Consider the following 27,621-nt stretch of genomic DNA (forward strand, 5'->3'; position numbering starts at 1 on the left):
GGTTTCACAAAAATGGAAGAAGCTCAACACCAGGGATTAATAAAGACATGCCAACTCAATCTACAAAAACGTTTACCTGACAACAGTCAGAATGATCATCAGCAAAAAAGCTCTAAACAATAAATGCTCAAGGGGTTTTAGAGAACTGTGTACCCTCTAGCTGCTGCTGGGAGGTCAAATAGTAGCAGCCAGTGGTGAGAACTTAAAGGAGGTGCGTTTAAGGGTAAAAATTGAGCTACCATATGATCTGGTAGCTCGCTACTGGCTCTATCACCTGACAATACCAGAATCAAAAAGACACAGGCTGACAATCCTACGATGCAGCACTATTTACCCTAGCCAAGACTTGGAAGAACCAAAATTTCCATCAACACATGAATGCACAAAGAACAAGTGGTCCATGTACAAGATGGAGTATTACTCCGATAAAAAATATAACTATAAAAAACAAACATAAGTAAGGAGACATAAGCTTTGGGTGTTTATCCGGGCACATTCCACTCTAATTTACACCCAAGGAACACTACTTCCAGGAAGGTACTCTTTCCCTAGTAACCAGTGTGGGGAACGTAGAAATGCTGCCGCCCTGTGCCCGTTTGCCCCAAGAGCACTTTTGAAACCTGTGCTAAAGGTCACTGCGTATTCACAAGGACTGCAGTGCTCTAAATGACACCTGCCAACAAAATATGTTGAGGGATGTAATGGCCAAAAAAATTCAAAATGTGACACATACTTCAAGAAACCATTTGAATAGGTAAGCTGTACTCACTCTTTAAAAAACAATAAAAAAGTACATGGCTATAAGCTCCATATAAGGAATTATTAGACACATGCAAATCCAGCCACAAAAACGTATCACCTCACACCAGTCAGAATGACCGTGAGCACAAAAAATACAAACAGTAAATGCTGAAGAGGTTGTGAAGAAACGCATACCCTCAACTTTAATTGGCTCATAAACTTGTAAGTGCCGCTAATGAAAATAGAATGGAACAGTCTTTAAAAGGTAAACCTTGAGATACCATATGATCCCACAGTTCCACTCCTTGGCCTATAACCTAGGAAGACAGAAATGGAATGACACATTCAGGCAAAACTGCACTGCAGCAGAGTTACAAGAGCCAAAACCTAGAAACAAACAAAATGTCCATCAGGAGACGAATGGACAAAGAATAACTTGTACATGTACAGGTGGATTATTAGCCATGGGAAAAAAATGAAACAATGCAGTTGGCAGACCCATAGATGACTCTGGAGGTAGTCACACAACTTGAAGTAAGTCAGAAAGCGAAAGACACGTATCCTATGATATCAATCATAGGTGTTACCCAAAAATTGATACCAATGAAGATATTTCCACAGAGAAAGGCAATCACGGGTTTATTAAACAGACTTATGATTAACCAATTGGAAAGTTGCGAAGATCGGATACATTAGGATATTGGAGTTAACGGAGATATGCAAACACACGTGACATATGTAATCACAAAATACCCGCAGAATTTCAAGAGAAGACTACTCAACACTGTGTCATAACCTACATGGCAAATGGATCCCAAGATGAATACATATACGTATCGGTGCCAAAAACACACACATCTGGCTCACGTAGAACACACAAAACATCATCATCAAATCTGCTGTGATAAAAAATAAAAATTAAAATACGAACAAGAATTAATGGGGCACAAAACTATGGGGGTGCTTCCTGGCTCATTCCATCCTAACATACAACCTTGCAACACAGCTTCCAGGAAGTCTCTGTTGACTTAGTAACCAGATTTAAGAATGGAGAAATGCCGCAGCCTGGTGACCGTCTCCTGCCAAAGCAGCTTTAAAGACAGGGCTAAGGGTCCCATTATATTCACAAGAATTGCAGGCCTGTAAACGACACCTGCCCTCAAAAATACCTGGGTTGGAATATCTACCTAAAAATTCAAAGAGGGCAACTTTTCAAGGAGAAAATTTCAGGAGGCCTATTTAACTCATTTTTCCCTATCTTTCTTTTTTTCTTGTTCAGCAAAGAAGGCCATGGAAAAAGCTTAACATCAGGAATTAATGAAGACATGCAAATCCATTCTACAAAAACGTAAACCTGCCAACAGACAGAACGATCATCAGCAAATAATCTCTAAACAGTAAATGCTCAAGGGGTTTTAGAGAACTGTGTAGCCTGTAGCTGCTGGTGGGATATCAAATGGTAACAGCCAGTAGTGAGAACAGAAAGGAGGTGCGTTTAAAGGTAAAAATTAAGCTACCATACGATCTGGTAGGCCCGGTACTGGGCCTATACCCTGAGAAGACCAGAGTCAAAAAGACACAGGCTGACCTCCTTACGAGGCAGCACTTTTTACCCTAGCCACGACTTTGAACAACCAAAATGTCCATCAACACATGAGTGCATACAAAAGAAGTGGTCCATGTATGCAATGGAATATTACTCTGATAAAAAATATAAATTAAATATAAAAAACAAACATAAGTAAGGAGACATATGCTTTGGGTGTTTATTCATACACATTCCACTGTAATGTACAAACAAGGAACACGACTTCAGAGACGTATTGTTTCCCTAGTAACCAGAGTGGGGAATGTAGAAATGCTGCCGCCCCGTGACCCTTTGCCGCCACAGCGGCCTTAAAACCTGTGCTAAAGGTCAATTCATATTCCCAAGGACTGCAGGGCTATAAAGGACCCCTGCCAACAAAATGGTTGAAGGAGGTAATGGCCAAGAACATTCAAAATATGGCGCATACTTTAAGAAACCATTTGAATAGGTAAGCTGTACTCTTTACAAAACAATAAAAAAGTCCATAGCAATAAGCTCAATATAAGGAATTATTAGATATAGGCAAATCCAGCCACAGAAAGCTATCAGCTCACACTGGTCAGAATGACCATCAGCCAAAAAATACAAACAATAAATGCTGAAGAGGTTTTGAAGAAATTCATATCCTCAACTTTAAGTGCCTCGTAAACTGGTAAGTGCCACTAATGAAAATAGAACGGAGAAGCCTTTAAAAGGTAACCATTGCGATACCACATGATCGCGAAGACCCACTCCTTGGCCTATAACCTGGAAAGACAGAAATGGAATGACACATTCAGGCAAAACTGCACTGCAGCAGTATAACAATAGCCAAGACATGGAAACCACCAAAACGTCCATCAAGAGACGTATGGACAAAGAAGAACTGGCACTTGTACAGACGGAATATGAGCCACGGGCAAAAAAAATGAAACAATGCCGTCTGCAGCACCATAGATGAGTCTAGTGGTAATCACAACTTGAAGTAACTCAGAAAGTGAAGGACACTTATCCTGTGATATCACTTAATGGTGTTACCTAAAAATTGATACCAATGAAGGTTTTTCACAGAGCAAGGCAATCAAAGATTCGATCAACAAACGTATGGTTAACCAAATGGAAAGGTTTGAGGATTGGATAAATTAGCATATTGCGGGAAACAGAGCTACGCCAACACATGTGAAATATATAAGCACCAAATACCTACGGAATACCAAGAGAAGACTACTCAACGTTGTGTCGTAAGCCACATGGGAAATGGATCCGAAGATGAACAGATATGTGTATTTGTGTGCAAGAAACACATCTTGCACACCTAGAACAAAGAAAACGTTATAATCGAATTTGCTGTGATAACAGATAAAAATTAAATTAAGAAAAGCCAACAAGAAGTAATGAGACATAAACTAATGGGGGGTTTTCCTGGCATACTCCATTCTAACGTACAAGTTGGAACGTTACACACAGGAAGGCTCTCTTGCCCTTGTAACCAGATTTGGGAATGGAGAAATGCCGCAGCCATGCGACCGTGTCCTGCAAAAGCAGCTTCAAACACAGGGCTAAGGGTCACCTAATATTCACAAGAATTGCAGATCTGTAAATGACACCTGCCCTCAAAACAAATCCTGGCTTCGAATATCGACGGAAAATTCAAAAGAGGGCAACCTTTCAAGAAGACAGTTTCAAGAGTATGTTTAACTCACATTTTTTTTCCTTCTTGGTTTTTTTTGGTTTCACAAAAATGGAAGAAGCTCAACACCAGGGATTAATAAAGACATGCCAACTCAATCTACAAAAACGTTTACCTGACAACAGTCAGAATGATCATCAGCAAAAAAGCTCTAAACAATAAATGCTCAAGGGGTTTTAGAGAACTGTGTACCCTCTAGCTGCTGCTGGGAGGTCAAATAGTAGCAGCCAGTGGTGAGAACTTAAAGGAGGTGCGTTTAAGGGTAAAAATTGAGCTACCATATGATCTGGTAGCTCGCTACTGGCTCTATCACCTGACAATACCAGAATCAAAAAGACACAGGCTGACAATCCTACGATGCAGCACTATTTACCCTAGCCAAGACTTGGAAGAACCAAAATTTCCATCAACACATGAATGCACAAAGAACAAGTGGTCCATGTACAAGATGGAGTATTACTCCGATAAAAAATATAACTATAAAAAACAAACATAAGTAAGGAGACATAAGCTTTGGGTGTTTATCCGGGCACATTCCACTCTAATTTACACCCAAGGAACACTACTTCCAGGAAGGTACTCTTTCCCTAGTAACCAGTGTGGGGAACGTAGAAATGCTGCCGCCCTGTGCCCGTTTGCCCCAAGAGCACTTTTGAAACCTGTGCTAAAGGTCACTGCGTATTCACAAGGACTGCAGTGCTCTAAATGACACCTGCCAACAAAATATGTTGAGGGATGTAATGGCCAAAAAAATTCAAAATGTGACACATACTTCAAGAAACCATTTGAATAGGTAAGCTGTACTCACTCTTTAAAAAACAATAAAAAAGTACATGGCTATAAGCTCCATATAAGGAATTATTAGACACATGCAAATCCAGCCACAAAAACGTATCACCTCACACCAGTCAGAATGACCGTGAGCACAAAAAATACAAACAGTAAATGCTGAAGAGGTTGTGAAGAAACGCATACCCTCAACTTTAATTGGCTCATAAACTTGTAAGTGCCGCTAATGAAAATAGAATGGAACAGTCTTTAAAAGGTAAACCTTGAGATACCATATGATCCCACAGTTCCACTCCTTGGCCTATAACCTAGGAAGACAGAAATGGAATGACACATTCAGGCAAAACTGCACTGCAGCAGAGTTACAAGAGCCAAAACCTAGAAACAAACAAAATGTCCATCAGGAGACGAATGGACAAAGAATAACTTGTACATGTACAGGTGGATTATTAGCCATGGGAAAAAAATGAAACAATGCAGTTGGCAGACCCATAGATGACTCTGGAGGTAGTCACACAACTTGAAGTAAGTCAGAAAGCGAAAGACACGTATCCTATGATATCAATCATAGGTGTTACCCAAAAATTGATACCAATGAAGATATTTCCACAGAGAAAGGCAATCACGGGTTTATTAAACAGACTTATGATTAACCAATTGGAAAGTTGCGAAGATCGGATACATTAGGATATTGGAGTTAACGGAGATATGCAAACACACGTGACATATGTAATCACAAAATACCCGCAGAATTTCAAGAGAAGACTACTCAACACTGTGTCATAACCTACATGGCAAATGGATCCCAAGATGAATACATATACGTATCGGTGCCAAAAACACACACATCTGGCTCACGTAGAACACACAAAACATCATCATCAAATCTGCTGTGATAAAAAATAAAAATTAAAATACGAACAAGAATTAATGGGGCACAAAACTATGGGGGTGCTTCCTGGCTCATTCCATCCTAACATACAACCTTGCAACACAGCTTCCAGGAAGTCTCTGTTGACTTAGTAACCAGATTTAAGAATGGAGAAATGCCGCAGCCTGGTGACCGTCTCCTGCCAAAGCAGCTTTAAAGACAGGGCTAAGGGTCCCATTATATTCACAAGAATTGCAGGCCTGTAAACGACACCTGCCCTCAAAAATACCTGGGTTGGAATATCTACCTAAAAATTCAAAGAGGGCAACTTTTCAAGGAGAAAATTTCAGGAGGCCTATTTAACTCATTTTTCCCTATCTTTCTTTTTTTCTTGTTCAGCAAAGAAGGCCATGGAAAAAGCTTAACATCAGGAATTAATGAAGACATGCAAATCCATTCTACAAAAACGTAAACCTGCCAACAGACAGAACGATCATCAGCAAATAATCTCTAAACAGTAAATGCTCAAGGGGTTTTAGAGAACTGTGTAGCCTGTAGCTGCTGGTGGGATATCAAATGGTAACAGCCAGTAGTGAGAACAGAAAGGAGGTGCGTTTAAAGGTAAAAATTAAGCTACCATACGATCTGGTAGGCCCGGTACTGGGCCTATACCCTGAGAAGACCAGAGTCAAAAAGACACAGGCTGACCTCCTTACGAGGCAGCACTTTTTACCCTAGCCACGACTTTGAACAACCAAAATGTCCATCAACACATGAGTGCATACAAAAGAAGTGGTCCATGTATGCAATGGAATATTACTCTGATAAAAAATATAAATTAAATATAAAAAACAAACATAAGTAAGGAGACATATGCTTTGGGTGTTTATTCATACACATTCCACTGTAATGTACAAACAAGGAACACGACTTCAGAGACGTATTGTTTCCCTAGTAACCAGAGTGGGGAATGTAGAAATGCTGCCGCCCCGTGACCCTTTGCCGCCACAGCGGCCTTAAAACCTGTGCTAAAGGTCAATTCATATTCCCAAGGACTGCAGGGCTATAAAGGACCCCTGCCAACAAAATGGTTGAAGGAGGTAATGGCCAAGAACATTCAAAATATGGCGCATACTTTAAGAAACCATTTGAATAGGTAAGCTGTACTCTTTACAAAACAATAAAAAAGTCCATAGCAATAAGCTCAATATAAGGAATTATTAGATATAGGCAAATCCAGCCACAGAAAGCTATCAGCTCACACTGGTCAGAATGACCATCAGCCAAAAAATACAAACAATAAATGCTGAAGAGGTTTTGAAGAAATTCATATCCTCAACTTTAAGTGCCTCGTAAACTGGTAAGTGCCACTAATGAAAATAGAACGGAGAAGCCTTTAAAAGGTAACCATTGCGATACCACATGATCGCGAAGACCCACTCCTTGGCCTATAACCTGGAAAGACAGAAATGGAATGACACATTCAGGCAAAACTGCACTGCAGCAGTATAACAATAGCCAAGACATGGAAACCACCAAAACGTCCATCAAGAGACGTATGGACAAAGAAGAACTGGCACTTGTACAGACGGAATATGAGCCACGGGCAAAAAAAATGAAACAATGCCGTCTGCAGCACCATAGATGAGTCTAGTGGTAATCACAACTTGAAGTAACTCAGAAAGTGAAGGACACTTATCCTGTGATATCACTTAATGGTGTTACCTAAAAATTGATACCAATGAAGGTTTTTCACAGAGCAAGGCAATCAAAGATTCGATCAACAAACGTATGGTTAACCAAATGGAAAGGTTTGAGGATTGGATAAATTAGCATATTGCGGGAAACAGAGCTACGCCAACACATGTGAAATATATAAGCACCAAATACCTACGGAATACCAAGAGAAGACTACTCAACGTTGTGTCGTAAGCCACATGGGAAATGGATCCGAAGATGAACAGATATGTGTATTTGTGTGCAAGAAACACATCTTGCACACCTAGAACAAAGAAAACGTTATAATCGAATTTGCTGTGATAACAGATAAAAATTAAATTAAGAAAAGCCAACAAGAAGTAATGAGACATAAACTAATGGGGGGTTTTCCTGGCATACTCCATTCTAACGTACAAGTTGGAACGTTACACACAGGAAGGCTCTCTTGCCCTTGTAACCAGATTTGGGAATGGAGAAATGCCGCAGCCATGCGACCGTGTCCTGCAAAAGCAGCTTCAAACACAGGGCTAAGGGTCACCTAATATTCACAAGAATTGCAGATCTGTAAATGACACCTGCCCTCAAAACAAATCCTGGCTTCGAATATCGACGGAAAATTCAAAAGAGGGCAACCTTTCAAGAAGACAGTTTCAAGAGTATGTTTAACTCACATTTTTTTTCCTTCTTGGTTTTTTTTGGTTTCACAAAAATGGAAGAAGCTCAACACCAGGGATTAATAAAGACATGCCAACTCAATCTACAAAAACGTTTACCTGACAACAGTCAGAATGATCATCAGCAAAAAAGCTCTAAACAATAAATGCTCAAGGGGTTTTAGAGAACTGTGTACCCTCTAGCTGCTGCTGGGAGGTCAAATAGTAGCAGCCAGTGGTGAGAACTTAAAGGAGGTGCGTTTAAGGGTAAAAATTGAGCTACCATATGATCTGGTAGCTCGCTACTGGCTCTATCACCTGACAATACCAGAATCAAAAAGACACAGGCTGACAATCCTACGATGCAGCACTATTTACCCTAGCCAAGACTTGGAAGAACCAAAATTTCCATCAACACATGAATGCACAAAGAACAAGTGGTCCATGTACAAGATGGAGTATTACTCCGATAAAAAATATAACTATAAAAAACAAACATAAGTAAGGAGACATAAGCTTTGGGTGTTTATCCGGGCACATTCCACTCTAATTTACACCCAAGGAACACTACTTCCAGGAAGGTACTCTTTCCCTAGTAACCAGTGTGGGGAACGTAGAAATGCTGCCGCCCTGTGCCCGTTTGCCCCAAGAGCACTTTTGAAACCTGTGCTAAAGGTCACTGCGTATTCACAAGGACTGCAGTGCTCTAAATGACACCTGCCAACAAAATATGTTGAGGGATGTAATGGCCAAAAAAATTCAAAATGTGACACATACTTCAAGAAACCATTTGAATAGGTAAGCTGTACTCACTCTTTAAAAAACAATAAAAAAGTACATGGCTATAAGCTCCATATAAGGAATTATTAGACACATGCAAATCCAGCCACAAAAACGTATCACCTCACACCAGTCAGAATGACCGTGAGCACAAAAAATACAAACAGTAAATGCTGAAGAGGTTGTGAAGAAACGCATACCCTCAACTTTAATTGGCTCATAAACTTGTAAGTGCCGCTAATGAAAATAGAATGGAACAGTCTTTAAAAGGTAAACCTTGAGATACCATATGATCCCACAGTTCCACTCCTTGGCCTATAACCTAGGAAGACAGAAATGGAATGACACATTCAGGCAAAACTGCACTGCAGCAGAGTTACAAGAGCCAAAACCTAGAAACAAACAAAATGTCCATCAGGAGACGAATGGACAAAGAATAACTTGTACATGTACAGGTGGATTATTAGCCATGGGAAAAAAATGAAACAATGCAGTTGGCAGACCCATAGATGACTCTGGAGGTAGTCACACAACTTGAAGTAAGTCAGAAAGCGAAAGACACGTATCCTATGATATCAATCATAGGTGTTACCCAAAAATTGATACCAATGAAGATATTTCCACAGAGAAAGGCAATCACGGGTTTATTAAACAGACTTATGATTAACCAATTGGAAAGTTGCGAAGATCGGATACATTAGGATATTGGAGTTAACGGAGATATGCAAACACACGTGACATATGTAATCACAAAATACCCGCAGAATTTCAAGAGAAGACTACTCAACACTGTGTCATAACCTACATGGCAAATGGATCCCAAGATGAATACATATACGTATCGGTGCCAAAAACACACACATCTGGCTCACGTAGAACACACAAAACATCATCATCAAATCTGCTGTGATAAAAAATAAAAATTAAAATACGAACAAGAATTAATGGGGCACAAAACTATGGGGGTGCTTCCTGGCTCATTCCATCCTAACATACAACCTTGCAACACAGCTTCCAGGAAATCTCTGTTGACTTAGTAACCAGATTTAAGAATGGAGAAATGCCGCAGCCTGGTGACCGTCTCCTGCCAAAGCAGCTTTAAAGACAGGGCTAAGGGTCCCATTATATTCACAAGAATTGCAGGCCTGTAAACGACACCTGCCCTCAAAAATACCTGGGTTGGAATATCTACCTAAAAATTCAAAGAGGGCAACTTTTCAAGGAGAAAATTTCAGGAGGCCTATTTAACTCATTTTTCCCTATCTTTCTTTTTTTCTTGTTCAGCAAAGAAGGCCATGGAAAAAGCTTAACATCAGGAATTAATGAAGACATGCAAATCCATTCTACAAAAACGTATACCTGCCAACAGACAGAACGATCATCAGCAAATAATCTCTAAACAGTAAATGCTCAAGGGGTTTTAGAGAACTGTGTAGCCTGTAGCTGCTGGTGGGATATCAAATGGTAACAGCCAGTAGTGAGAACAGAAAGGAGGTGCGTTTAAAGGTAAAAATTAAGCTACCATACGATCTGGTAGGCCCGGTACTGGGCCTATACCCTGAGAAGACCAGAGTCAAAAAGACACAGGCTGACCTCCTTACGAGGCAGCACTTTTTACCCTAGCCACGACTTTGAACAACCAAAATGTCCATCAACACATGAGTGCATACAAAAGAAGTGGTCCATGTATGCAATGGAATATTACTCTGATAAAAAATATAAATTAAATATAAAAAACAAACATAAGTAAGGAGACATATGCTTTGGGTGTTTATTCATACACATTCCACTGTAATGTACAAACAAGGAACACGACTTCAGAGACGTATTGTTTCCCTAGTAACCAGAGTGGGGAATGTAGAAATGCTGCCGCCCCGTGACCCTTTGCCGCCACAGCGGCCTTAAAACCTGTGCTAAAGGTCAATTCATATTCACAAGGACTGCAGGGCTATAAAGGACCCCTGCCAACAAAATGGTTGAAGGAGGTAATGGCCAAGAACATTCAAAATATGGCGCATACTTTAAGAAACCATTTGAATAGGTAAGCTGTACTCTTTACAAAACAATAAAAAAGTCCATAGCAATAAGCTCAATATAAGGAATTATTAGATATAGGCAAATCCAGCCACAGAAAGCTATCAGCTCACACTGGTCAGAATGACCATCAGCCAAAAAATACAAACAATAAATGCTGAAGAGGTTTTGAAGAAATTCATATCCTCAACTTTAAGTGCCTCGTAAACTGGTAAGTGCCACTAATGAAAATAGAACGGAGAAGCCTTTAAAAGGTAACCATTGCGATACCACATGATCGCGAAGACCCACTCCTTGGCCTATAACCTGGGAAGACAGAAATGGAATGACACATTCAGGCAAAACTGCACTGCAGCAGTATAACAATAGCCAAGACATGGAAACCACCAAAACGTCCATCAAGAGACGTATGGACAAAGAAGAACTGGCACTTGTACAGACGGAATATGAGCCACGGGCAAAAAAAATGAAACAATGCCGTCTGCAGCACCATAGATGAGTCTAGTGGTAATCACAACTTGAAGTAACTCAGAAAGTGAAGGACACTTATCCTGTGATATCACTTAATGGTGTTACCTAAAAATTGATACCAGTGAAGGTTTTTCACAGAGCAAGGCAATCAAAGATTCGATCAACAAACGTATGGTTAACCAAATGGAAAGGTTTGAGGATTGGATAAATTAGCATATTGCGGGAAACAGAGCTACGCCAACACATGTGAAATATATAAGCACCAAATACCTACGGAATACCAAGAGAAGACTACTCAACGTTGTGTCGTAAGCCACATGGGAAATGGATCCGAAGATGAACAGATATGTGTATTTGTGTGCAAGAAACACATCTTGCACACCTAGAACAAACAAAACGTTGTAATCGAATTTGCTGTGATAACAGATAAAAATTAAATTAAGAAAAGCCAACAAGAAGTAATGAGACATAAACTAATGGGGGGTTTTCCTGGCATACTCCATTCTAACGTACAAGTTGGAACGTTACACACAGGAAGGCTCTCTTGCCCTTGTAACCAGATTTGGGAATGGAGAAATGCCGCAGCCATGCGACCGTGTCCTGCAAAAGCAGCTTCAAACACAGGGCTAAGGGTCACCTAGTATTCACAGGAATTGCAGATCTGTCAATGACACCTGCCCTCAAAACAAATCCTGGCTTCGAATATCGACGGAAAATTCAAAAGAGGGCAACCTTTCAAGAAGACAGTTTCAAGAGTATGTTTAACTCACATTTTTTTTCCTTCTTGGTTTTTTTTGGTTTCACAAAAATGGAAGAAGCTCAACACCAGGGATTAATAAAGACATGCCAACTCAATCTACAAAAACGTTTACCTGACAACAGTCAGAATGATCATCAGCAAAAAAGCTCTAAACAATAAATGCTCAAGGGGTTTTAGAGAACTGTGTACCCTCTAGCTGCTGCTGGGAGGTCAAATAGTAGCAGCCAGTGGTGAGAACTTAAAGGAGGTGCGTTTAAGGGTAAAAATTGAGCTACCATATGATCTGGTAGCTCGCTACTGGCTCTATCACCTGACAATACCAGAATCAAAAAGACACAGGCTGACAATCCTACGATGCAGCACTATTTACCCTAGCCAAGACTTGGAAGAACCAAAATTTCCATCAACACATGAATGCACAAAGAACAAGTGGTCCATGTACAAGATGGAGTATTACTCCGATAAAAAATATAACTATAAAAAACAAACATAAGTAAGGAGACATAAGCTTTGGGTGTTTATCCGGGCACATTCCACTCTAATTTACACCCAAGGAACACTACTTCCAGGAAGGTACTCTTTCCCTAGTAACCAGTGTGGGGAACGTAGAAATGCTGCCGCCCTGTGCCCGTTTGCCCCAAGAGCACTTTTGAAACCTGTGCTAAAGGTCACTGCGTATTCACAAGGACTGCAGTGCTCTAAATGACACCTGCCAACAAAATATGTTGAGGGATGTAATGGCCAAAAAAATTCAAAATGTGACACATACTTCAAGAAACCATTTGAATAGGTAAGCTGTACTCACTCTTTAAAAAACAATAAAAAAGTACATGGCTATAAGCTCCATATAAGGAATTATTAGACACATGCAAATCCAGCCACAAAAACGTATCACCTCACACCAGTCAGAATGACCGTGAGCACAAAAAATACAAACAGTAAATGCTGAAGAGGTTGTGAAGAAACGCATACCCTCAACTTTAATTGGCTCATAAACTTGTAAGTGCCGCTAATGAAAATAGAATGGAACAGTCTTTAAAAGGTAAACCTTGAGATACCATATGATCCCACAGTTCCACTCCTTGGCCTATAACCTAGGAAGACAGAAATGGAATGACACATTCAGGCAAAACTGCACTGCAGCAGAGTTACAAGAGCCAAAACCTAGAAACAAACAAAATGTCCATCAGGAGACGAATGGACAAAGAATAACTTGTACATGTACAGGTGGATTATTAGCCATGGGAAAAAAATGAAACAATGCAGTTGGCAGACCCATAGATGACTCTGGAGGTAGTCACACAACTTGAAGTAAGTCAGAAAGCGAAAGACACGTATCCTATGATATCAATCATAGGTGTTACCCAAAAATTGATACCAATGAAGATATTTCCACAGAGAAAGGCAATCACGGGTTTATTAAACAGACTTATGATTAACCAATTGGAAAGTTGCGAAGATCGGATACATTAGGATATTGGAGTTAACGGAGATATGCAAACACACGTGACATATGTAATCACAAAATACCCGCAGAATTTCAAGAGAAGACTACTCAACACTGTGTCATAACCTACATGGCAAATGGATCCCAAGATGAATACATATACGTATCGGTGCCAAAAACACACACATCTGGCTCACGTAGAACACACAAAACATCATCATCAAATCTGCTGTGATAAAAAATAAAAATTAAAATACGAACAAGAATTAATGGGGCACAAAACTATGGGGGTGCTTCCTGGCTCATTCCATCCTAACATACAACCTTGCAACACAGCTTCCAGGAAGTCTCTGTTGACTTAGTAACCAGATTTAAGAATGGAGAAATGCCGCAGCCTGGTGACCGTCTCCTGCCAAAGCAGCTTTAAAGACAGGGCTAAGGGTCCCATTATATTCACAAGAATTGCAGGCCTGTAAACGACACCTGCCCTCAAAAATACCTGGGTTGGAATATCTACCTAAAAATTCAAAGAGGGCAACTTTTCAAGGAGAAAATTTCAGGAGGCCTATTTAACTCATTTTTCCCTATCTTTCTTTTTTTCTTGTTCAGCAAAGAAGGCCATGGAAAAAGCTTAACATCAGGAATTAATGAAGACATGCAAATCCATTCTACAAAAACGTATACCTGCCAACAGACAGAACGATCATCAGCAAATAATCTCTAAACAGTAAATGCTCAAGGGGTTTTAGAGAACTGTGTAGCCTGTAGCTGCTGGTGGGATATCAAATGGTAACAGCCAGTAGTGAGAACAGAAAGGAGGTGCGTTTAAAGGTAAAAATTAAGCTACCATACGATCTGGTAGGCCCGGTACTGGGCCTATACCCTGAGAAGACCAGAATCAAAAAGACACAGGCTGACCTCCTTACGAGGCAGCACTTTTTACCCTAGCCACGACTTTGAACAACCAAAATGTCCATCAACACATGAGTGCATACAAAAGAAGTGGTCCATGTATGCAATGGAATATTACTCTGATAAAAAATATAAATTAAATATAAAAAACAAACATAAGTAAGGAGACATATGCTTTGGGTGTTTATTCATACACATTCCACTGTAATGTACAAACAAGGAACACGACTTCAGAGACGTATTGTTTCCCTAGTAACCAGAGTGGGGAATGTAGAAATGCTGCCGCCCCGTGACCCTTTGCCGCCACAGCGGCCTTAAAACCTGTGCTAAAGGTCAATTCATATTCCCAAGGACTGCAGGGCTATAAAGGACCCCTGCCAACAAAATGGTTGAAGGAGGTAATGGCCAAGAACATTCAAAATATGGCGCATACTTTAAGAAACCATTTGAATAGGTAAGCTGTACTCTTTACAAAACAATAAAAAAGTCCATAGCAATAAGCTCAATATAAGGAATTATTAGATATAGGCAAATCCAGCCACAGAAAGCTATCAGCTCACACTGGTCAGAATGACCATCAGCCAAAAAATACAAACAATAAATGCTGAAGAGGTTTTGAAGAAATTCATATCCTCAACTTTAAGTGCCTCGTAAACTGGTAAGTGCCACTAATGAAAATAGAACGGAGAAGCCTTTAAAAGGTAACCATTGCGATACCACATGATCGCGAAGACCCACTCCTTGGCCTATAACCTGGAAAGACAGAAATGGAATGACACATTCAGGCAAAACTGCACTGCAGCAGTATAACAATAGCCAAGACATGGAAACCACCAAAACGTCCATCAAGAGACGTATGGACAAAGAAGAACTGGCACTTGTACAGACGGAATATGAGCCACGGGCAAAAAAAATGAAACAATGCCGTCTGCAGCACCATAGATGAGTCTAGTGGTAATCACAACTTGAAGTAACTCAGAAAGTGAAGGACACTTATCCTGTGATATCACTTAATGGTGTTACCTAAAAATTGATACCAATGAAGGTTTTTCACAGAGCAAGGCAATCAAAGATTCGATCAACAAACGTATGGTTAACCAAATGGAAAGGTTTGAGGATTGGATAAATTAGCATATTGCGGGAAACAGAGCTACGCCAACACATGTGAAATATATAAGCACCAAATACCTACGGAATACCAAGAGAAGACTACTCAACGTTGTGTCGTAAGCCACATGGGAAATGGATCCGAAGATGAACAGATATGTGTATTTGTGTGCAAGAAACACATCTTGCACACCTAGAACAAAGAAAACGTTATAATCGAATTTGCTGTGATAACAGATAAAAATTAAATTAAGAAAAGCCAACAAGAAGTAATGAGACATAAACTAATGGGGGGTTTTCCTGGCATACTCCATTCTAACGTACAAGTTGGAACGTTACACACAGGAAGGCTCTCTTGCCCTTGTAACCAGATTTGGGAATGGAGAAATGCCGCAGCCATGCGACCGTGTCCTGCAAAAGCAGCTTCAAACACAGGGCTAAGGGTCACCTAATATTCACAAGAATTGCAGATCTGTAAATGACACCTGCCCTCAAAACAAATCCTGGCTTCGAATATCGACGGAAAATTCAAAAGAGGGCAACCTTTCAAGAAGACAGTTTCAAGAGTATGTTTAACTCACATTTTTTTTCCTTCTTGGTTTTTTTTGGTTTCACAAAAATGGAAGAAGCTCAACACCAGGGATTAATAAAGACATGCCAACTCAATCTACAAAAACGTTTACCTGACAACAGTCAGAATGATCATCAGCAAAAAAGCTCTAAACAATAAATGCTCAAGGGGTTTTAGAGAACTGTGTACCCTCTAGCTGCTGCTGGGAGGTCAAATAGTAGCAGCCAGTGGTGAGAACTTAAAGGAGGTGCGTTTAAGGGTAAAAATTGAGCTACCATATGATCTGGTAGCTCGCTACTGGCTCTATCACCTGACAATACCAGAATCAAAAAGACACAGGCTGACAATCCTACGATGCAGCACTATTTACCCTAGCCAAGACTTGGAAGAACCAAAATTTCCATCAACACATGAATGCACAAAGAACAAGTGGTCCATGTACAAGATGGAGTATTACTCCGATAAAAAATATAACTATAAAAAACAAACATAAGTAAGGAGACATAAGCTTTGGGTGTTTATCCGGGCACATTCCACTCTAATTTACACCCAAGGAACACTACTTCCAGGAAGGTACTCTTTCCCTAGTAACCAGTGTGGGGAACGTAGAAATGCTGCCGCCCTGTGCCCGTTTGCCCCAAGAGCACTTTTGAAACCTGTGCTAAAGGTCACTGCGTATTCACAAGGACTGCAGTGCTCTAAATGACACCTGCCAACAAAATATGTTGAGGGATGTAATGGCCAAAAAAATTCAAAATGTGACACATACTTCAAGAAACCATTTGAATAGGTAAGCTGTACTCACTCTTTAAAAAACAATAAAAAAGTACATGGCTATAAGCTCCATATAAGGAATTATTAGACACATGCAAATCCAGCCACAAAAACGTATCACCTCACACCAGTCAGAATGACCGTGAGCACAAAAAATACAAACAGTAAATGCTGAAGAGGTTGTGAAGAAACGCATACCCTCAACTTTAATTGGCTCATAAACTTGTAAGTGCCGCTAATGAAAATAGAATGGAACAGTCTTTAAAAGGTAAACCTTGAGATACCATATGATCCCACAGTTCCACTCCTTGGCCTATAACCTAGGAAGACAGAAATGGAATGACACATTCAGGCAAAACTGCACTGCAGCAGAGTTACAAGAGCCAAAACCTAGAAACAAACAAAATGTCCATCAGGAGACGAATGGACAAAGAATAACTTGTACATGTACAGGTGGATTATTAGCCATGGGAAAAAAATGAAACAATGCAGTTGGCAGACCCATAGATGACTCTGGAGGTAGTCACACAACTTGAAGTAAGTCAGAAAGCGAAAGACACGTATCCTATGATATCAATCATAGGTGTTACCCAAAAATTGATACCAATGAAGATATTTCCACAGAGAAAGGCAATCACGGGTTTATTAAACAGACTTATGATTAACCAATTGGAAAGTTGCGAAGATCGGATACATTAGGATATTGGAGTTAACGGAGATATGCAAACACACGTGACATATGTAATCACAAAATACCCGCAGAATTTCAAGAGAAGACTACTCAACACTGTGTCATAACCTACATGGCAAATGGATCCCAAGATGAATACATATACGTATCGGTGCCAAAAACACACACATCTGGCTCACGTAGAACACACAAAACATCATCATCAAATCTGCTGTGATAAAAAATAAAAATTAAAATACGAACAAGAATTAATGGGGCACAAAACTATGGGGGTGCTTCCTGGCTCATTCCATCCTAACATACAACCTTGCAACACAGCTTCCAGGAAGTCTCTGTTGACTTAGTAACCAGATTTAAGAATGGAGAAATGCCGCAGCCTGGTGACCGTCTCCTGCCAAAGCAGCTTTAAAGACAGGGCTAAGGGTCCCATTATATTCACAAGAATTGCAGGCCTATAAGCGACACCTGCCCTCAAAAATACCTGGGTTGGAATATCTACCTAAAAATTCAAAGAGGGCAACCTTTCAAGGAGAAAATTTCAAGAGGCCTATTTAACTCATTTTTCCCTATCTTTCTTTTTTTCTTGTTCAGCAAAGAAGGCCATGGAAAAAGCTTAACATCAGGAATTAATGAAGACATGCAAATCCATTCTACAAAAACGTAAACCTGCCAACAGACAGAACGATCATCAGCAAATAATCTCTAAACAGTAAATGCTCAAGGGGTTTTAGAGAACTGTGTAGCCTGTAGCTGCTGGTGGGATATCAAATGGTAACAGCCAGTAGTGAGAACAGAAAGGAGGTGCGTTTAAAGGTAAAAATTAAGCTACCATACGATCTGGTAGGCCCGGTACTGGGCCTATACCCTGAGAAGACCAGAATCAAAAAGACACAGGCTGACCTCCTTACGAGGCAGCACTTTTTACCCTAGCCACGACTTTGAACAACCAAAATGTCCATCAACACATGAGTGCATACAAAAGAAGTGGTCCATGTATGCAATGGCATATTACTCTGATAAAAAATATAAATTAAATATAAAAAACAAACATAAGTAAGGAGACATATGCTTTGGGTGTTTATTCATACACATTCCACTGTAATGTACAAACAAGGAACACGACTTCAGAGACGTATTGTTTCCCTAGTAACCAGAGTGGGGAATGTAGAAATGCTGCCGCCCCGTGACCCTTTGCCGCCACAGCGGCCTTAAAACCTGTGCTAAAGGTCAATTCATATTCCCAAGGACTGCAGGGCTATAAAGGACCCCTGCCAACAAAATGGTTGAAGGAGGTAATGGCCAAGAACATTCAAAATATGGCGCATACTTTAAGAAACCATTTGAATAGGTAAGCTGTACTCTTTACAAAACAATAAAAAAGTCCATAGCAATAAGCTCAATATAAGGAATTATTAGATATAGGCAAATCCAGCCACAGAAAGCTATCAGCTCACACTGGTCAGAATGACCATCAGCCAAAAAATACAAACAATAAATGCTGAAGAGGTTTTGAAGAAATTCATATCCTCAACTTTAAGTGCCTCGTAAACTGGTAAGTGCCACTAATGAAAATAGAACGGAGAAGCCTTTAAAAGGTAACCATTGCGATACCACATGATCGCGAAGACCCACTCCTTGGCCTATAACCTGGGAAGACAGAAATGGAATGACACATTCAGGCAAAACTGCACTGCAGCAGTATAACAATAGCCAAGACATGGAAACCACCAAAACGTCCATCAAGAGACGTATGGACAAAGAAGAACTGGCACTTGTACAGACGGAATATGAGCCACGGGCAAAAAAAATGAAACAATGCCGTCTGCAGCACCATAGATGAGTCTAGTGGTAATCACAACTTGAAGTAACTCAGAAAGTGAAGGACACTTATCCTGTGATATCACTTAATGGTGTTACCTAAAAATTGATACCAGTGAAGGTTTTTCACAGAGAAAGGCAATCAAAGATTCGATCAACAAACGTATGGTTAACCAAATGGAAAGGTTTCAGGATTGGATAAATTAGCATATTGCGGGAAACAGAGATATGCCAACACATGTGAAATATATAAGCACTAAATACCTAGGGAATACCAAGAGAAGACTACTCAACGTTGTGTCGTAAGCCACATGGGAAATGGATCCGAAGATGAACAGATATGTGTATTTGTGTGCAAGAAACACATCTTGCACACCTAGAACAAACAAAACGTTGTAATCGAATTTGCTGTGATAACAGATAAAAATTAAATTAAGAAAAGCCAACAAGAAGTAATGAGACATAAACTAATGGGGGGTTTTCCTGGCATACTCCATTCTAACGTACAAGTTGGAACGTTACACACAGGAAGGCTCTCTTGCCCTTGTAACCAGATTTGGGAATGGAGAAATGCCGCAGCCATGCGACCGTGTCCTGCAAAAGCAGCTTCAAACACAGGGCTAAGGGTCACCTAATATTCACAAGAATTGCAGATCTGTAAATGACACCTGCCCTCAAAACAAATCCTGGCTTCGAATATCGACGGAAAATTCAAAAGAGGGCAACCTTTCAAGAAGACAGTTTCAAGAGTATGTTTAACTCACATTTTTTTTCCTTCTTGGTTTTTTTTGGTTTCACAAAAATGGAAGAAGCTCAACACCAGGGATTAATAAAGACATGCCAACTCAATCTACAAAAACGTTTACCTGACAACAGTCAGAATGATCATCAGCAAAAAAGCTCTAAACAATAAATGCTCAAGGGGTTTTAGAGAACTGTGTACCCTCTAGCTGCTGCTGGGAGGTCAAATAGTAGCAGCCAGTGGTGAGAACTTAAAGGAGGTGCGTTTAAGGGTAAAAATTGAGCTACCATATGATCTGGTAGCTCGCTACTGGCTCTATCACCTGACAATACCAGAATCAAAAAGACACAGGCTGACAATCCTACGATGCAGCACTATTTACCCTAGCCAAGACTTGGAAGAACCAAAATTTCCATCAACACATGAATGCACAAAGAACAAGTGGTCCATGTACAAGATGGAGTATTACTCCGATAAAAAATATAACTATAAAAAACAAACATAAGTAAGGAGACATAAGCTTTGGGTGTTTATCCGGGCACATTCCACTCTAATTTACACCCAAGGAACACTACTTCCAGGAAGGTACTCTTTCCCTAGTAACCAGTGTGGGGAACGTAGAAATGCTGCCGCCCTGTGCCCGTTTGCCCCAAGAGCACTTTTGAAACCTGTGCTAAAGGTCACTGCGTATTCACAAGGACTGCAGTGCTCTAAATGACACCTGCCAACAAAATATGTTGAGGGATGTAATGGCCAAAAAAATTCAAAATGTGACACATACTTCAAGAAACCATTTGAATAGGTAAGCTGTACTCACTCTTTAAAAAACAATAAAAAAGTACATGGCTATAAGCTCCATATAAGGAATTATTAGACACATGCAAATCCAGCCACAAAAACGTATCACCTCACACCAGTCAGAATGACCGTGAGCACAAAAAATACAAACAGTAAATGCTGAAGAGGTTGTGAAGAAACGCATACCCTCAACTTTAATTGGCTCATAAACTTGTAAGTGCCGCTAATGAAAATAGAATGGAACAGTCTTTAAAAGGTAAACCTTGAGATACCATATGATCCCACAGTTCCACTCCTTGGCCTATAACCTAGGAAGACAGAAATGGAATGACACATTCAGGCAAAACTGCACTGCAGCAGAGTTACAAGAGCCAAAACCTAGAAACAAACAAAATGTCCATCAGGAGACGAATGGACAAAGAATAACTTGTACATGTACAGGTGGATTATTAGCCATGGGAAAAAAATGAAACAATGCAGTTGGCAGACCCATAGATGACTCTGGAGGTAGTCACACAACTTGAAGTAAGTCAGAAAGCGAAAGACACGTATCCTATGATATCAATCATAGGTGTTACCCAAAAATTGATACCAATGAAGATATTTCCACAGAGAAAGGCAATCACGGGTTTATTAAACAGACTTATGATTAACCAATTGGAAAGTTGCGAAGATCGGATACATTAGGATATTGGAGTTAACGGAGATATGCAAACACACGTGACATATGTAATCACAAAATACCCGCAGAATTTCAAGAGAAGACTACTCAACACTGTGTCATAACCTACATGGCAAATGGATCCCAAGATGAATACATATACGTATCGGTGCCAAAAACACACACATCTGGCTCACGTAGAACACACAAAACATCATCATCAAATCTGCTGTGATAAAAAATAAAAATTAAAATACGAACAAGAATTAATGGGGCACAAAACTATGGGGGTGCTTCCTGGCTCATTCCATCCTAACATACAACCTTGCAACACAGCTTCCAGGAAGTCTCTGTTGACTTAGTAACCAGATTTAAGAATGGAGAAATGCCGCAGCCTGGTGACCGTCTCCTGCCAAAGCAGCTTTAAAGACAGGGCTAAGGGTCCCATTATATTCACAAGAATTGCAGGCCTATAAGCGACACCTGCCCTCAAAAATACCTGGGTTGGAATATCTACCTAAAAATTCAAAGAGGGCAACCTTTCAAGGAGAAAATTTCAAGAGGCCTATTTAACTCATTTTTCCCTATCTTTCTTTTTTTCTTGTTCAGCAAAGAAGGCCATGGAAAAAGCTTAACATCAGGAATTAATGAAGACATGCAAATCCATTCTACAAAAACGTAAACCTGCCAACAGACAGAACGATCATCAGCAAATAATCTCTAAACAGTAAATGCTCAAGGGGTTTTAGAGAACTGTGTAGCCTGTAGCTGCTGGTGGGATATCAAATGGTAACAGCCAGTAGTGAGAACAGAAAGGAGGTGCGTTTAAAGGTAAAAATTAAGCTACCATACGATCTGGTAGGCCCGGTACTGGGCCTATACCCTGAGAAGACCAGAATCAAAAAGACACAGGCTGACCTCCTTACGAGGCAGCACTTTTTACCCTAGCCACGACTTTGAACAACCAAAATGTCCATCAACACATGAGTGCATACAAAAGAAGTGGTCCATGTATGCAATGGCATATTACTCTGATAAAAAATATAAATTAAATATAAAAAACAAACATAAGTAAGGAGACATATGCTTTGGGTGTTTATTCATACACATTCCACTGTAATGTACAAACAAGGAACACGACTTCAGAGACGTATTGTTTCCCTAGTAACCAGAGTGGGGAATGTAGAAATGCTGCCGCCCCGTGACCCTTTGCCGCCACAGCGGCCTTAAAACCTGTGCTAAAGGTCAATTCATATTCCCAAGGACTGCAGGGCTATAAAGGACCCCTGCCAACAAAATGGTTGAAGGAGGTAATGGCCAAGAACATTCAAAATATGGCGCATACTTTAAGAAACCATTTGAATAGGTAAGCTGTACTCTTTACAAAACAATAAAAAAGTCCATAGCAATAAGCTCAATATAAGGAATTATTAGATATAGGCAAATCCAGCCACAGAAAGCTATCAGCTCACACTGGTCAGAATGACCATCAGCCAAAAAATACAAACAATAAATGCTGAAGAGGTTTTGAAGAAATTCATATCCTCAACTTTAAGTGCCTCGTAAACTGGTAAGTGCCACTAATGAAAATAGAACGGAGAAGCCTTTAAAAGGTAACCATTGCGATACCACATGATCGCGAAGACCCACTCCTTGGCCTATAACCTGGGAAGACAGAAATGGAATGACACATTCAGGCAAAACTGCACTGCAGCAGTATAACAATAGCCAAGACATGGAAACCACCAAAACGTCCATCAAGAGACGTATGGACAAAGAAGAACTGGCACTTGTACAGACGGAATATGAGCCACGGGCAAAAAAAATGAAACAATGCCGTCTGCAGCACCATAGATGAGTCTAGTGGTAATCACAACTTGAAGTAACTCAGAAAGTGAAGGACACTTATCCTGTGATATCACTTAATGGTGTTACCTAAAAATTGATACCAGTGAAGGTTTTTCACAGAGAAAGGCAATCAAAGATTCGATCAACAAACGTATGGTTAACCAAATGGAAAGGTTTCAGGATTGGATAAATTAGCATATTGCGGGAAACAGAGATATGCCAACACATGTGAAATATATAAGCACTAAATACCTAGGGAATACCAAGAGAAGACTACTCAACGTTGTGTCGTAAGCCACATGGGAAATGGATCCGAAGATGAACAGATATGTGTATTTGTGTGCAAGAAACACATCTTGCACACCTAGAACAAACAAAACGTTGTAATCGAATTTGCTGTGATAACAGATAAAAATTAAATTAAGAAAAGCCAACAAGAAGTAATGAGACATAAACTAATGGGGGGTTTTCCTGGCATACTCCATTCTAACGTACAAGTTGGAACGTTACACACAGGAAGGCTCTCTTGCCCTTGTAACCAGATTTGGGAATGGAGAAATGCCGCAGCCATGCGACCGTGTCCTGCAAAAGCAGCTTCAAACACAGGGCTAAGGGTCACCTAATATTCACAAGAATTGCAGATCTGTAAATGACACCTGCCCTCAAAACAAATCCTGGCTTCGAATATCGACGGAAAATTCAAAAGAGGGCAACCTTTCAAGAAGACAGTTTCAAGAGTATGTTTAACTCACATTTTTTTTCCTTCTTGGTTTTTTTTGGTTTCACAAAAATGGAAGAAGCTCAACACCAGGGATTAATAAAGACATGCCAACTCAATCTACAAAAACGTTTACCTGACAACAGTCAGAATGATCATCAGCAAAAAAGCTCTAAACAATAAATGCTCAAGGGGTTTTAGAGAACTGTGTACCCTCTAGCTGCTGCTGGGAGGTCAAATAGTAGCAGCCAGTGGTGAGAACTTAAAGGAGGTGCGTTTAAGGGTAAAAATTGAGCTACCATATGATCTGGTAGCTCGCTACTGGCTCTATCACCTGACAATACCAGAATCAAAAAGACACAGGCTGACAATCCTACGATGCAGCACTATTTACCCTAGCCAAGACTTGGAAGAACCAAAATTTCCATCAACACATGAATGCACAAAGAACAAGTGGTCCATGTACAAGATGGAGTATTACTCCGATAAAAAATATAACTATAAAAAACAAACATAAGTAAGGAGACATAAGCTTTGGGTGTTTATCCGGGCACATTCCACTCTAATTTACACCCAAGGAACACTACTTCCAGGAAGGTACTCTTTCCCTAGTAACCAGTGTGGGGAACGTAGAAATGCTGCCGCCCTGTGCCCGTTTGCCCCAAGAGCACTTTTGAAACCTGTGCTAAAGGTCACTGCGTATTCACAAGGACTGCAGTGCTCTAAATGACACCTGCCAACAAAATATGTTGAGGGATGTAATGGCCAAAAAAATTCAAAATGTGACACATACTTCAAGAAACCATTTGAATAGGTAAGCTGTACTCACTCTTTAAAAAACAATAAAAAAGTACATGGCTATAAGCTCCATATAAGGAATTATTAGACACATGCAAATCCAGCCACAAAAACGTATCACCTCACACCAGTCAGAATGACCGTGAGCACAAAAAATACAAACAGTAAATGCTGAAGAGGTTGTGAAGAAACGCATACCCTCAACTTTAATTGGCTCATAAACTTGTAAGTGCCGCTAATGAAAATAGAATGGAACAGTCTTTAAAAGGTAAACCTTGAGATACCATATGATCCCACAGTTCCACTCCTTGGCCTATAACCTAGGAAGACAGAAATGGAATGACACATTCAGGCAAAACTGCACTGCAGCAGAGTTACAAGAGCCAAAACCTAGAAACAAACAAAATGTCCATCAGGAGACGAATGGACAAAGAATAACTTGTACATGTACAGGTGGATTATTAGCCATGGGAAAAAAATGAAACAATGCAGTTGGCAGACCCATAGATGACTCTGGAGGTAGTCACACAACTTGAAGTAAGTCAGAAAGCGAAAGACACGTATCCTATGATATCAATCATAGGTGTTACCCAAAAATTGATACCAATGAAGATATTTCCACAGAGAAAGGCAATCACGGGTTTATTAAACAGACTTATGATTAACCAATTGGAAAGTTGCGAAGATCGGATACATTAGGATATTGGAGTTAACGGAGATATGCAAACACACGTGACATATGTAATCACAAAATACCCGCAGAATTTCAAGAGAAGACTACTCAACACTGTGTCATAACCTACATGGCAAATGGATCCCAAGATGAATACATATACGTATCGGTGCCAAAAACACACACATCTGGCTCACGTAGAACACACAAAACATCATCATCAAATCTGCTGTGATAAAAAATAAAAATTAAAATACGAACAAGAATTAATGGGGCACAAAACTATGGGGGTGCTTCCTGGCTCATTCCATCCTAACATACAACCTTGCAACACAGCTTCCAGGAAGTCTCTGTTGACTTAGTAACCAGATTTAAGAATGGAGAAATGCCGCAGCCTGGTGACCGTCTCCTGCCAAAGCAGCTTTAAAGACAGGGCTAAGGGTCCCATTATATTCACAAGAATTGCAGGCCTGTAAGCGACACCTGCCCTCAAAAATACCTGGGTTGGAATATCTACCTAAAAATTCAAAGAGGGCAACCTTTCAAGGAGAAAATTTCAAGAGGCCTATTTAACTCATTTTTCCCTATCTTTCTTTTTTTCTTGTTCAGCAAAGAAGGCCATGGAAAAAGCTTAACATCAGGAATTAATGAAGACATGCAAATCCATTCTACAAAAACGTAAACCTGCCAACAGACAGAACGATCATCAGCAAATAATCTCTAAACAGTAAATGCTCAAGGGGTTTTAGAGAACTGTGTAGCCTGTAGCTGCTGGTGGGATATCAAATGGTAACAGCCAGTAGTGAGAACAGAAAGGAGGTGCGTTTAAAGGTAAAAATTAAGCTACCATACGATCTGGTAGGCCCGGTACTGGGCCTATACCCTGAGAAGACCAGAATCAAAAAGACACAGGCTGACCTCCTTACGAGGCAGCACTTTTTACCCTAGCCACGACTTTGAACAACCAAAATGTCCATCAACACATGAGTGCATACAAAAGAAGTGGTCCATGTATGCAATGGCATATTACTCTGATAAAAAATATAAATTAAATATAAAAAACAAACATAAGTAAGGAGACATATGCTTTGGGTGTTTATTCATACACATTCCACTGTAATGTACAAACAAGGAACACGACTTCAGAGACGTATTGTTTCCCTAGTAACCAGAGTGGGGAATGTAGAAATGCTGCCGCCCCGTGACCCTTTGCCGCCACAGCGGCCTTAAAACCTGTGCTAAAGGTCAATTCATATTCACAAGGACTGCAGGGCTATAAAGGACCCCTGCCAACAAAATGGTTGAAGGAGGTAATGGCCAAGAACATTCAAAATATGGCGCATACTTTAAGAAACCATTTGAATAGGTAAGCTGTACTCTTTACAAAACAATAAAAAAGTCCATAGCAATAAGCTCAATATAAGGAATTATTAGATATAGGCAAATCCAGCCACAGAAAGCTATCAGCTCACACTGGTCAGAATGACCATCAGCCAAAAAATACAAACAATAAATGCTGAAGAGGTTTTGAAGAAATTCATATCCTCAACTTTAAGTGCCTCGTAAACTGGTAAGTGCCACTAATGAAAATAGAACGGAGAAGCCTTTAAAAGGTAACCATTGCGATACCACATGATCGCGAAGACCCACTCCTTGGCCTATAACCTGGGAAGACAGAAATGGAATGACACATTCAGGCAAAACTGCACTGCAGCAGTATAACAATAGCCAAGACATGGAAACCACCAAAACGTCCATCAAGAGACGTATGGACAAAGAAGAACTGGCACTTGTACAGACGGAATATGAGCCACGGGCAAAAAAAATGAAACAATGCCGTCTGCAGCACCATAGATGAGTCTAGTGGTAATCACAACTTGAAGTAACTCAGAAAGTGAAGGACACTTATCCTGTGATATCACTTAATGGTGTTACCTAAAAATTGATACCAGTGAAGGTTTTTCACAGAGAAAGGCAATCAAAGATTC

This window comes from Lagenorhynchus albirostris, chromosome 2 (genome assembly GCF_949774975.1).
Source record: "Lagenorhynchus albirostris chromosome 2, mLagAlb1.1, whole genome shotgun sequence".
Taxonomy (NCBI): Eukaryota; Metazoa; Chordata; class Mammalia; order Artiodactyla; family Delphinidae; genus Lagenorhynchus; species Lagenorhynchus albirostris.